Source organism: Cibotium barometz, chromosome 42 (genome assembly GCF_041138505.1).
Source record: "Cibotium barometz isolate CiBa-2024 chromosome 42, ASM4113850v1, whole genome shotgun sequence".
In the NCBI taxonomy this organism is placed as follows: Eukaryota; Viridiplantae; Streptophyta; class Polypodiopsida; order Cyatheales; family Cibotiaceae; genus Cibotium; species Cibotium barometz.
The window spans coordinates 37,221,916-37,234,910 of record NC_141087.1 but is presented as its reverse complement, the minus strand read 5'-3'; the positions used below and the strand labels follow the sequence as shown (position 1 = coordinate 37,234,910).

The following is a 12,995-nucleotide window of genomic DNA, read 5'->3' as shown; positions in this document are numbered from 1 at the left end:
CATGGGAGTAAAGCTTTAGGAGGGCAACTATATTGTCCTATCGGATAGTTTTTTTGGGCCGAAAACGCGTTTCGGGCGCGTTAGGACCTTCGTTTTTTAGAAAGCAGGCGATTTCGAGCACTGCGGGTAAGTCATCGATTCTATGCAGAACTCTGTTTTAAGAACTGCAAGAAGACAGATTGGTTATGCAGACATTGTGTGTGCTCTGCAAGGAGGTCAACAGTTGCCATTGGGTGTATGTATGCACATTGAGGTCACTGCTGGTTGTGTGACATTTAAGTGTAGTGCAGTACCGCTGCTGCAGAAAATACATCAGTTTGTGTAGGACAAACCACAGTGCTATTTCTGGTAAATTTGTGTGTCTGGCAAGATGTCAAATGATGGCATAAACCAGATTGTTGCTGAGAAGCTTGACAACAACAACGTCCATGCTTGGAGGTTTAGGTTGACAAATTTCCTAATGGGAAAGGGTTATTGGGACTACATAGAAGGTGAGCATGAAGAGGCACCGGAGATACCGGAGATCAATCCGACTGCTGATGAAAGACTTCAAGGACTGGAACCAAGGAGCCAGAAAAGTTATGTATTGGCTCTCCTATCAGTATACAGGACACCATGATTGGGCACATACAAGATGCCAAGTCCCCCAAGGAGGCGTGGGACACCTTGGTAAAACTCTATGAAACGAATACCAAGGCACAAAAGATACAGTTGAAGAATGAACTTCCTACTGTGGAGAAAAGAGTATGTCTGTGAATGACTATGCATTGAAGATCAAGGGTATTGTGGAATCCCTTGCATCTATTAGCGGTTCAGTAGATGATGATGATAAGGTGGAAGTCTGTCTACGTGGTCCCGGGCCACAATACAAGGCGTCAAGACGTCTATTCAGACTCAAGAAAGCATTCCCAATTTAATAGATTTGGTGCCCATGTTGATTATAGAAGAGAAGAGCTTGGGTGAAGACCAACAGTCTTCACAAAATAAAAACAGTTCAGAGCAACAGGCCTTCTACACAAGTTCAGGAAGAGGACGAGGTAGAGGAGGCCGTGGACGCGGCCAAGGGGGTGGCCGAACAGGTAATCAGAATTATGGCCAGCAGCAGCAACAACAACAATAATCCCAGAATTCACAACAAGAACAACACGCAGGTGGAAGAGGCCAATTCACAGGTAGGGGGAGTCAAAGAGGTTGTGGAAATTTGCAAAGGCAGTATAATGATACACGTGGATGCTTTTATTGTGGGGTAAGCCTGGACATGAGATTGTTATAAGAAGTAGGCTGACATGCAAAATGAAAAATTGCAGCAAAACAACTATGCATCCTTGAGTAGAAACAATGAGGATAATGAAAGGTAGTTTGTTATGCAGCATGTCGTTAATGCCATGTCTGAAAATGTTGAAGTAGCACATAAAGATGATGTATAGTACGTTGATTCAGGTGCTTCAAACCACATGACAAGTCATGGAGAGTGGTTCAAGGAGATGAAAAACCTTGAAAGACTAGGTTTTGTGGAAACATGGGATGACACTGCTCATCCAATTGCCCATGTTAGAGATGTGCCATTGTCTGCAGGATGGCAAAGTGAAGTACCTTGCAGATGTACTTCATGTTTCGAACATAACAAAGAATCTGGTTTTAGTTGGCCAAATGATTGAGCAGGGTTTGTAGGTTTGGTTTAACCCTGATGGTTGTTATGTTGAAGACTTTTAAGACAAGTGCAAGTTGGTTGCAAAAGGCAACAGAGTGGGCAGAATGTTTACATTGAATGTAAACATGCCTGAAGTGAGTGCTACGATGTTTGCAAATGGTTCAGGAATTGTTGCAGACACAGACATTTGGCATAAAAGAATTGGACATGTGAATGTGCAGAGAATGAAGTCTATGCATACTAAAGGAATTGTGACAGGGCTGCCAAAGTTTAAAGTTGAAGGTATACAGAAAATATGTGAAGTATGCCAATTTGGAAAGCAAACAAAGCATGTATTTTCGCGTGACAAAAATGTGAGCAGAAATGCACTACATGTTGTGCATTCATATGTATGGGTCCTACAAAGACCATGTCTATGGGAGGCTGCATGTATTATGTGACATTTATTGATGACCACACAAGGAAAGTGTGGGTAAACTTTATGAAGGAGAAGGGTGAGGTGTTCTCAAGTTGAAAAGATTGTTTTCTCTTGTTTACTGTGAATGTGATGGAATTGTATTTTCTCTTGTTTGATTGGTTGTTACCAATCGATGGGTTCGCTGATCTTATGAGGTTTGATTGGTTGTTACCACAATCGACCGGTTGTCGTTGGTCCACCCTAAAGCTATCCTCCTGCTTTGGGGGAACAACCCACTAGATGCTCGGAGTTGGACCCATCTAGGTGGATGAACTACTTGCTTCCGAGTGGGTAAGGCAAGTGGTGCAAATAAAAGCTAGCTAAGGGACACACTCCTCGAGGGGGCAGGTGGGACTCAGTGTAGAGGCTCTGAGTGTTTTAAACGTCACCACCACACCAAGGATGAGGGAACTGGGGACCCACTTAGTAGTCCTCACCAAGCGGGTGAGTGATGTTCGTACATGCTTTTTTTCCATAGTACAAGCTACCCACAAATCAAATCTTGGAGCAAATGGTCAACTGTAGTGTTGGTGCATAAACCAACCTAGTAATAAAAGATTTAATAGTAAACCCTGGGAGATTCACACAACTCATATCTTATGATATCAAGGTGAGTGTTAGGGAGGGGGGGTTTTGGAAGAGGGGGCTTAAGCTTATAAGTTTAGGGGGTGAGGGAGATTTATGGTGGCATGGGGCGGTGGGGAGGGGGGGGGACAAGGGATTAGGGGAGAATGAAAGTAGGGGTTTCGTTTCTTCTTATAGTTTACAATATGTGATCTAGTGGTGTAGTTGAAAACTTGATTAGTGTATTACTCTTTTAAGCTAACAACACATGGAACAATTTTTGGAGAGTACATCTAGGTCTTTGTGCTTCTAGCACTTACATCCATGCTACTTACATGGGCTACAACTTATCACATGTATAACATCAATATCTGCTCTTTGGTTTTTAAATCTTAAATAGGGGATACTTGAATTTCATAACTGGGACTCGTATGCTTAGAAAGGGGTATAGTTTATTTTTTAGAGAAACTTAAATAGGGAGTTTTTATGAGTTTTATGCACACAAGTGACGTCCCCTTTCTATGGAAAGGGAATTTCTCGGGCAGTAAACATTGGCAAAATTAAACAGTAAATGGTTGATTAATACATACTATAGAAAAAGATGACATTGTACAAAAAATGCAAAAACAAAAAGTAGACTCAAAGCTCTTCTTCTTCTTGATTATCCATTCATCCATTCACGATTACAATGAGCACTTGTGAGCGGGTATATAGTTATCGGCTTTGAGAATTAGAACGACACATATATGTTGGAATCCTATTCCTAAACTACTTGTAAGCTAAGTTTATAAGATTAATGTGGTGGGTTATATCCTAAGCTAACACCTGGCACACTCGGTGGGTAGTCCACCCCGTGGAGAAAAGTCGAACCCACATGATGACTAGGATTATTTGGATAAGTAAAAAAAAATCTAGATTCTGTAACTTCTTGATTATACAAATTTTCTTGAAAACCTAGAGTTTACATAATCGACATTGTGGATAACATCATCTTTAGGTGCCGGAATTCTTGTTCACACCTCTCATTCTAGATGTACGGAGCATTTTTCTTTGTAAGCAGATATAGTTGGCATGCCAAATGTGCCAGATATCTGAGAAACCTTGTATGCCATTTAATCTAACATCTTGAGACTTTGTTTTTCCCTTCTTCAAAGTGGAACTCTTCCCTAAACTGCACTCCGATCCTCTTGAGACTTTGTTTTCCCCTTCTTCAAAGTGGAACTCTTCACTAAACTGTGCTCCGATCCTCTTGAGACTTTGTTTTCCCCTTCTTCGAAGTGGACCTCTTCCCTAAAAACTATGCTCCGATCTTCAAGCAGATTCCACCAACCCATCAAATCCATTGACTGTAAGATCCACAGATGCTACCGCATGTTTCAACTTCTTCTACAAGCCCCGAACAAACCATTCTCCCATAAGGGCCTCAGTTGGCCGATCGGCAAGATCAACCCGACTCTGCAGAGTTCGAAATTTGGCTGTATAATCTTCCGCTGGAAAGCTGTTCTATTTTAGATAGCACAATTTCTCCAAGACCTATGAAGAGGTCTTATCTTTCCGGAATCGATACAAAAGGCATTGTGCAAGGCCACATAAGTTAGAAATGCATTTGGGTCATACTGTGCATGCCAATTTGTCGCTTGCCCAATCAAATGTGCCACTAAATGTGTTGTGCTTGTGAACTGCAGTGACAATGAGTGGCATGCCATTGGGAAACCAAGTATTTTCAAAATTTTCCATGTGTGTATCTAGATCCTTCTCCTTCTCACCATGGAACTTCAAATACTTAAGAGACACACGTTGAGTCATGACAGAAAACTGAGGCAATATTGCGCCGGCAAGGCCAAGTGGACTTGAAAAGATTCCCGGACCTGCTGGAGTTGGAGCAACAATAGGTGAAGGCTTTTATACACACGGGTAGTCTGATGTGCCCATTGGTGCCGCCTGACCCAAAGATGCGTAAGGCAATTCTGCACGTACTCCGGCAAGTAGCAATTTAGTGATTCGTAAATTCTGAGCTGAAGGGGAGGTTACCACTAGTGAAACATTGAAGTCTTCCATGTGCTGACTATCCTCCGAGTGAACACTAATACTATCTTCCCAGAGCTTGACACTGGCGCCATCAGCTTCCTCCACAATAGAGACATCATCGTCACCAACTTCCTCCCTTTGATGATGCCGTGCAACTCGAGATAAGCATCATATTATCATTCCCGCCTTATCTCATCGGCGGGATAATTCGGCAATTGATGAGTGGCTAATCACAATCATTGCGACACTCAGGTTTCAGCAAAAGAAGATTTTCCACATCAAATTGAGCATGAACTGGAAACGCGACCAGATAATCCCTGAGGAGTGCTAAAACTGGCTTGAATTTAAAAAATGGAAGATGTTCTAAAAGACCTAAGGATGTGGACCCACGAAATATGGTCACTTCGACGCAATCAACGAGATGCCACAAACAGGTGAAGTGTACAGACTAGAGGAAACCTCTTCACAAAGAGAAAACACGTCAACATGCAGAAATGGAACGATGAACGCCATCTTGGTCTAAATAAGAACAAAGGTGAACGGAAGGAGGACTTAACAAACAGTGAACATGTGCCACTTAATCAACAAGGGCAAAGAATCCACCCATGCCAACTCCATGCAACATAGACATAATGATTAGATGATTAAACCATAGCATGGGCAGGGAATCAACCGCAGTAAGATCACCAAAATTGTTGGCAGATAAACTAACACAGTTATAAAAGGTTTAATAGTAACATTATGGCATAATTAAACAATAAAAAATTGGTTAATACATACTATAGGCGAAGACGACATGGCACAGACAATGTGGAAACAGAAAGTAGACTCAAAGCTCTTCTTCTTCTTGATTATCAATTCATCCATTCACGATTACAATGAGCGCTTGTGAGCGGGTATATAGTTATCGGCTCTAACAATTAGAATGACACATAAAGAAGAAATCACAAAATCTACACCTACTCATGGAATGAAGCAAAACCATCTAAGGGGTCATCGATTGGGTCTAGTAGCATCACTCATCAAATCTTGAAGCTGAATTTCTATTGGTTGGTGAGATTCAAGCTTCTTATCAATTTTTCATTTAAGCAGTGCTTATTGCTAATCACTTTATCATTTTTGGGTGTTTCAAGCTTCAAATGTCACATTGGGCAGTTGCTCTAACTCCTTATCACTTCAAATCATTCCTATGTCATTCCTCATAAATTTGAATGAGTTTGTTTTTATTTTGATGTCTCTGAACCATATCCCAAACCACACCGATGCATATACTACCTTTGTCTTAATCAAATATTTCCTACTCTTCTTTTCTCCTAGAACTATACAAAGCACCTCAACATCCACACCCCATATAATCATTAAAACATCTTGATGCACTTCAGCGTCTACACCTCCTCTTACCCTAAATCATCCTAAACATGTGTTTGGTTCTCATCCCACACCATATCCAAACACATGCTACCTTTGTCATGCTAAATCTAGTCCTCTCTTATCCTTACTCTCCACAAAATTGCCCAACCTTGAAAGAGCTAGACTTGCACACCTTTGTTAATCCCTAGACTCTCTTACTTATCTTGCATTTCCTTGTGGCTCAAAATGGCCACTTCTAAGGGAACCAGCGATTGCATCAATTACAAAATACTTTATGATGGTAAGAACGACAAGAACATTGAGTTTATAGTAGGTTCCTATGTGTACAGGCAACCATCAGCCTAAGGGTTCAAGAGAGAGGCATGATCAAAAAGCATTGGAAGAGACAACTTTTGGGTTCAAACAAACGTGTGCGTATGTGCGTGCGCGCACACACTCACACACACACACATAACACCACAATATGCAAACACATGCACATGCAACACAGACGTGGCTTATTCCACATACAGGATGGCAGCACCAGAGAGACACTCGAGCCCACATGTGAGTGGGTCAAAATAATCTAAAATAGTGAGTTATTAGGGCTACCTGCATGGCAAAGTCAATTAAAAAATCCTTTCTACAATAAGAACTTTTTGCAATGCCAAACACTAGTGTTGCATACCCAAGGTTCAAAGAATGTACAATGCCATGTTACCAATACAAAAGCTGTCCACATCAGCAGTATTGATTCCTATAATAGCATGACTACGACCCGAAAAACCAGATGAAGTCCTCATAAGAAGGGAAACTGTCCAGCTCTTCTCCCTCCAAAGAATCAGTACTGTCTACACCTATGTTGTACCTAGAACTAAAACCAAACTCATCCTGAGCCTCCATATTATGTGGAGAATGAAAGCGGGTCTCAACCACCTTGCCATCATTACAGCTAGTTAGCCCGGTGCTTTGAAGTCCCTCCACATGCATACCACTGCTATAGCTTTGCCCATACACCATGTTCTCTTCAAAGCTCACCCTTGAAGCATCTCTAAGCTCATTTTGGATTTCCATGTCAACTGCCATGCTTGCTTCCATGTGTTTACTACCATTGAGTGCCCCTAAAGTACTTCCAGGCTGGTCATGTTGCATGGAACTCCCAAACTCTGACTGTGGATTTCCATCGGCTAACCTATGCTTCCCTGCATTAAATAGCCCTTTGCCGCTTCCTTGCAGCTCAACAGGGATAACTGGATAGTTTTCCGGATGCTGCCCATTTGGATGCTGCTGTATAGCATCTCCCATTTCAACTCTAAGCAAGGAGTTTTGATTTGAGCTTTCCAAACTTCCATCAGGTAGCGGGCCATTACCATCCTTAGGAGGATAACCATATGGGCGCAGGTATTTTGCATGTGAACTGCCTATAGAATCACCTGCTTGCTTTCTCTTCCTTCCAGCCTCCACAGGTGGTGTCCTCTTGTCATACATGGGAAGTCTTCCCGCATTACCGAAACTTCCCTTCTGTGTTATCAATGTACTAGCATTGGAAACATGAGTTGCCTCCATGTCTTGACCCCCATCATCACTGGTGGCAAAGGTAGACGCGTCATCAAAGCCCTCTACATCATATTCATTGGCTCTGTTCCTGGCCAAGCCAGCTTCCAAAGTATCATCGCTGGTGACTGCACTACCAAAATTACTTTGTGCAAGCCCCTCCTCTTGGTTCAAAACCATCATCCATGTTGCATTCTCTTTTGCTGTCATCTTATCTTGTAAGCCCTTAGACTGCCTAATGATGGTGCGGATTTTGGCAATATCTGGAGACATGTGCTTAATGACAGCCATAAGCACCCCAACCTTCCACAATTTCTTCAAATCATGCGGCTTCTTGTAAGGCGGAGCCTCTTTTCCTTTTTTCCCAACCACTTGTGCCCACCAATCCTCATCACCAGTGGGCCACCAAGGAGGTGCTAAGCCTTTCTCTAAGGGAAACTTCCTTTGTGGAGGATTGCAATGCGACATGAGTGCGGATAGAAGAGAACCCAGAGTAGTGTCCTGAAGCTCTTGAAGAGTATGCGGGGTAGGAGCAGCAATAACAGTCCCCTCGATATTTTTGGGCAATCCGTGCTCTTTTTGAAACTTCGCTACAGCTGCTGGCCCATTCCTGTCAAACTTCACCTTCTCTTTCCACCAAGCTCGGAGGTTATCCGATGCACCACTGACTGGTTTCCCCTTTTCTGGTATTATCCCGTACACAAAACCTTGGGCTTTGCACACTTCCATCATCTTAAGCATGTACTTAAGGATTCCATCCTGTGCCCGCGACATTTTTTTGCGCCTTGCTTGATCAGTCGGCTGCTTATAATTTGGCCTCTCGGGTTGTCCTTTCAACCTTTGCTTTTCCTTCAAATGCTTGAGCCTTATACGATCTCTCCAAATGCGTTTCTCAATTTCATCTACATCATCATCATCATCATCATCACTAAGGCCCTCATCTGGAAGTCCATCTGCATCTCTGTTCCCCATGATGTTTGTCAAATCATTATCAAGAGTTCTATAAGGATCCAATTCATCTATATCCATGGTCTCAAGGCAGGCACAGGTTCTCGATAGAAAGCTTGCTTGCAGATTTACTGCCAAAATATCACATCACTCCTGATTCGTCTGCAAAATGGACCATTACATGAGTAATTGTTACATACTAAAGAAGCGAAACCAGCTACAAAAAAACAAATTTAAGGCACCTTGATTTGACTGCAAAATTCCTCAGTAATAAAATTAAGTATAATCATGTCTGAAAGGCATCACAACTAAGTATCGTAATGAGTATCATGCTGAAACAAAACACCTTAACAAGTCTAAATCCTCAATAGATTCTAGTAGAAAGTGCTTGTGCCTTAGGGTAACACATTGGCACATGCAGCCCTCGTCCATTTCCCTAGCCTCATAACTCTCCTGGCCATCTTTCCTCCCCTTTCACAGCAAACATTTAGACATGTTCATCTATCTCTTCTGACCTTGTCACAACAATGTTGAAGGGGCAGTTTTGTATGTGCACAGCCTTCCTCCATAGTGGCCAGCCATAGAAAGACCCCCCTCCATGTGACTCTGCATGTTATGCATTGCCAGATGTTCATTTCTTCTAAAAATACCCTTTCACCAAAAAGAACTGATTAAACAGCCATGAAGCAAACCACCAAGGAGATCACTCTCCAGGGCACTCAAGAACTAAAAAAATCAGCAAGCTTGCTAGGAATTATGAGTTTCAAAAATCTACAGTAGAAAATGCAAAGAGGAGAGACTCGTAAAAACTTTAAAAACTTGTTGTGGGTGGCAGAGACACTGAAGTAACATATCAGGCCAGGTGCTCTTCCTACTAGTACCTCTTGAATTATTACAATCGTACCTACCAGTTTCACGCTTGCCTTCCTTCCCTGAATATAAGCTTCATCACCTTCTAACTCACCCATGATGCAAGATCATGCTTTCAAAAAACTTTTAACAGCTTGGTGGTACTGATCCCTCATGATATGTTATCTCTTATATAGTCCAAACATCTGCAGGCTACCATCATCAGGGAGAAACCGCAGCATTCACCGGGTGTTTTGTTCCTTTTATCCTTTGATCTGGGTGCCACAATTTGTGAAGCATGCTTGTGCCACCCCCCATCTTCACTGTCTTACCAACTGACGCCAAAGTCCATCAGAGGGCTGCTGTATTTTATGACAATGACATGATATTCAGTAATCTCTTAAACAGGGAGGGGTGAAGCTATCTTTCTGGGATTACTTATAAATTGAAGGCCTAATAATGAGGAGGACTAAAACCCACCCTGCTGTTTCCTTATAATGTTTTTCCCCCAAACAACTTTAGCTCATAATCTATATCGAATGTTGTGGCTAATCAGGAAACTGGTTTTTAAACAGGCAAAATCCATAACTGTCACAGGCGTCCTAGTTCGTTTTGGAGACCATGGTGATAGTACAACCAATCATAGGCGGCAATTCGAGAGAAAAAAAAAACTATTTACAACAAAGGGATTATATCGCAAATCAAGACTAATCCGAGAGATCCCATTTCCACAGAAGAGATTGAAACGCAAACAGAGACTCATCGGACAGAACCCACATAGATTAAAACGCAAATTAAGACTAATCCGAGAGAGCCCATTTAAGCAAAAGAGATCAATACCTTGAAGGATGCAATGGAACATCATGACGTACCTTTTGCAAGAAGTGAGCGGTGACGCGAGACCTGACACAAATACAAGAGCCCGAAGGTGGGCAGGCACTACTACAACTCTGGTGTTGGGCCTTTTTTTAAAAGCATTAAAAAAAAAAAGGCAAAATGCGTTGACGTTTAATCAGTGGGCGCGACCGCTTTTGTGTTGGCCTAGGGCTTAAGCCTTAGCATGCAAGCACACCAGTTTCATAATTGCTCATAAGTTATGGGGACTTGAGTGCTTACTCCTAACATGATCACCATAATACTATTTAAGAGTTGCCATATCACCACATCGTGGCAGTGGTGGCGGGCCGAGCTCAAATCCTGTTGGAAACTTGGATCCCATTTGCAACACTTTTTCGGCATGTCCAAGGTAAAAATGTTGGACAAAACTGGGATGCACATGTAGCCAAGATGTGTTTCGTGTCTTGATTCAAGCAAATGGCTGTGAGACAGCTAGGAAGAATCCAAAATTGAACAATACAGAAGCATGTAAATGACATTTTCTCTGAATGTTAGAATGTGAACACAGCAAGTGGGTGCAAAGATTGAAACATGGCATCATGATCGAAAGCATTTTTAAGCTTGGAGCTTCATTGTAATGTAAGCGAACCCCACAACCCAAGAAAAGTGTGTCCTTTGTTCCTTGTCCAACATTCGCCATCACTCACTAATGTGGTCACTAAGCATGTATCCTATTTGGCACAGCACCAAGCCTACATAAGTCGTCTCCTAACTATATGGCCATATTTGACCACCATCCAGTGTCTAACCTAGGAACTTTCAGGCATCCACCATTTATATGGCCACATTTGACCAGTGTCTAACCTAAAAACTTTTGGGTGCTCCTCATAAGGGGGTCCTTACTACATAGAGCCCATAGTAACAATGCGAGGGTAGAGCATTGAGAAAATTCTCTTCCAACACCAATCACATCAATATACATCATCTATACATGTGCACATCCCAAAATATTTGTAGGAACTTCAAATCAACTATGTACAATATTATGTGGGAACATGCACAAAAACACTCCACAACTAAAAGTTGTCAATGTCGACATTACTATAGAGTATTTGTGAAAAACCTTTGCAGAGCCAAAATAGGGTTAGAAATGACTCCAAGATATCCAAAGAAACAATAGGATGGCCATTTAAACTTGAAACATAATATATAATGAGCTTTTACTTCATTAAAGAGGGCTCCCCAAGATATGATAGTGCCCTCTTCTGTTGTGCCTACTATCATTATCTTTGACTAGTCGCTACCTATGGAGATTTTCTTTTGAATCAAAGGGAAAGAGATGGATTTACCCTTATCCATGTACCACGTTTTTTTCTTACCTTTTAAGCTGGTTACATGAATAGACACTCCGATATCATGAGAAGAATGTGGGGGAAAAGATGAGCTTGAGCTCCTTACAAGAAAACATCTTCACACACACATACAAGTGTCAGGCTAAAATCTGAGAGGGTTTTTTGGTCAGTGTACATATGGTGCGTGTGGCGTGTGAATAAAATTTGCCCTGAATGCCCTGGCAAGTGTACAGGCCGAGTGATTTTGTTGTGAGCTGGAATATGCACGTGTTTTTCTGGGAGCAGATGCTGGTGATCTGGGAGTTTTAGTGCAACTGTGTGGTGTGCAGAAGGATACTAAATGGAGGGCACCGACTGGAAATTGTCGGGCTTGGTAGTCATGATGCTGATGAGGGTGGCCGGGAGCAGCTCTGGTATTGGAAAATTATGGCCGCGGCGTGATGATCCGAAGTGCAAGGAGAAGGAAAGTTTTTTAGCATTAGTGTGGCCATTACTTTGTGGCTTTGAGGTTTTTAAAAGAAATAAAAATATAATGTAATATGGCCAATTAAAAAACCACGTGAAGGCATGGTGGGCTGCCAACTCAACATCTAGAACGTGTGCTGGAGGGCCGCTTCGAGAAGGTGGGGGGCCTGGTCATTCAAAAAAAAAAGAAAACAAGGTGGTCGTGGGAGGCTCGGTTGGGCAAGCAGAAGAGGAGGTCGCCTTGTTGTAGTAGAGGCTTCTCGGGCGAAGAGTGCTGCAGGCGTGAGAAGGGGAGTCGTCACCTTGCGAGTTGGCTCGACAGAGTGGGGTTGTTGCCTTGCAGAAAGGAGACGCAGGGGACAAGAAGAGGCCGCCGTGTTGTGAAGCAGCTGGGACGAGTAGCGACGCAGAGGAGAGTCGACTGGCTGCCTTGTGTGTGTGAAGGCCGGCATAGGAGAGTGCAGAGGCGCTTGCAGGAAAGAGACGCCAGGGGAGAGCCGACTGTGAGAGCTGGCTGTGTTGCTGACGTGGGTGCCCTCTGGAGCGTAGCTGCAGCCGCAGGTCTTTAGAAAGGAGAACCGGGTGGAGAAAGAAGAAGCGCTGTTGGTTGGCGACAAGAAGAGACTGGTGATAAAAAGACTGGTGCTGAGGACTGTGCAGAGCTGCTGGGGGCTTTTGCTGAGGGCGTAGCTGCAGAGGGAGAAAGAGAGAAGAGGCGAGGCTGTTTGGGTGGGCCGCTATCTGTGCGAAGGAGACCTTGGTGCGGCCAGCACATTGAAGAGAGGCCGCCGTCTTGATGGTGTTCGTAGCTGCACAGGCTGCTGAAGGGAGCCGTGGTGGCAAAGTGGACAGTAAAGGGGCCTCCGTGTAAGAGGAGTCGGGCGCAGCAGCAGGTTAAGAGAAGACACAGTCGTGTGAAGAAGAAAGCCGCCTGGGAGCT

The 12,995-nt window shown here is 43.1% G+C and overlaps 1 pseudogene across 8 annotated transcripts; it reads right to left on the bottom strand.

Annotated features, from left to right (window-relative positions):
• Positions 1 to 6,706: 6,706 nt before the first annotated feature.
• Positions 6,707 to 10,432, bottom strand: LOC147614448 (protein ETHYLENE INSENSITIVE 3 pseudogene; annotated as a pseudogene). Of its 8 annotated transcripts, none has more exons than XR_015263123.1 (3): positions 10,274 to 10,432; positions 9,461 to 9,763; positions 6,707 to 8,714 (listed from the first exon to the last, which is right to left on the bottom strand). The product of XR_015263123.1 is annotated as a protein ETHYLENE INSENSITIVE 3 pseudogene, transcript variant X3 (transcript). The 8 variants fall into 8 exon arrangements; XR_015263125.1 differs by having other exon boundaries at positions 9,461 to 9,760; XR_015263128.1 differs by lacking the exon at positions 9,461 to 9,763 and having other exon boundaries at positions 10,242 to 10,432.
• Positions 10,433 to 12,995: the final 2,563 nt, after the last annotated feature.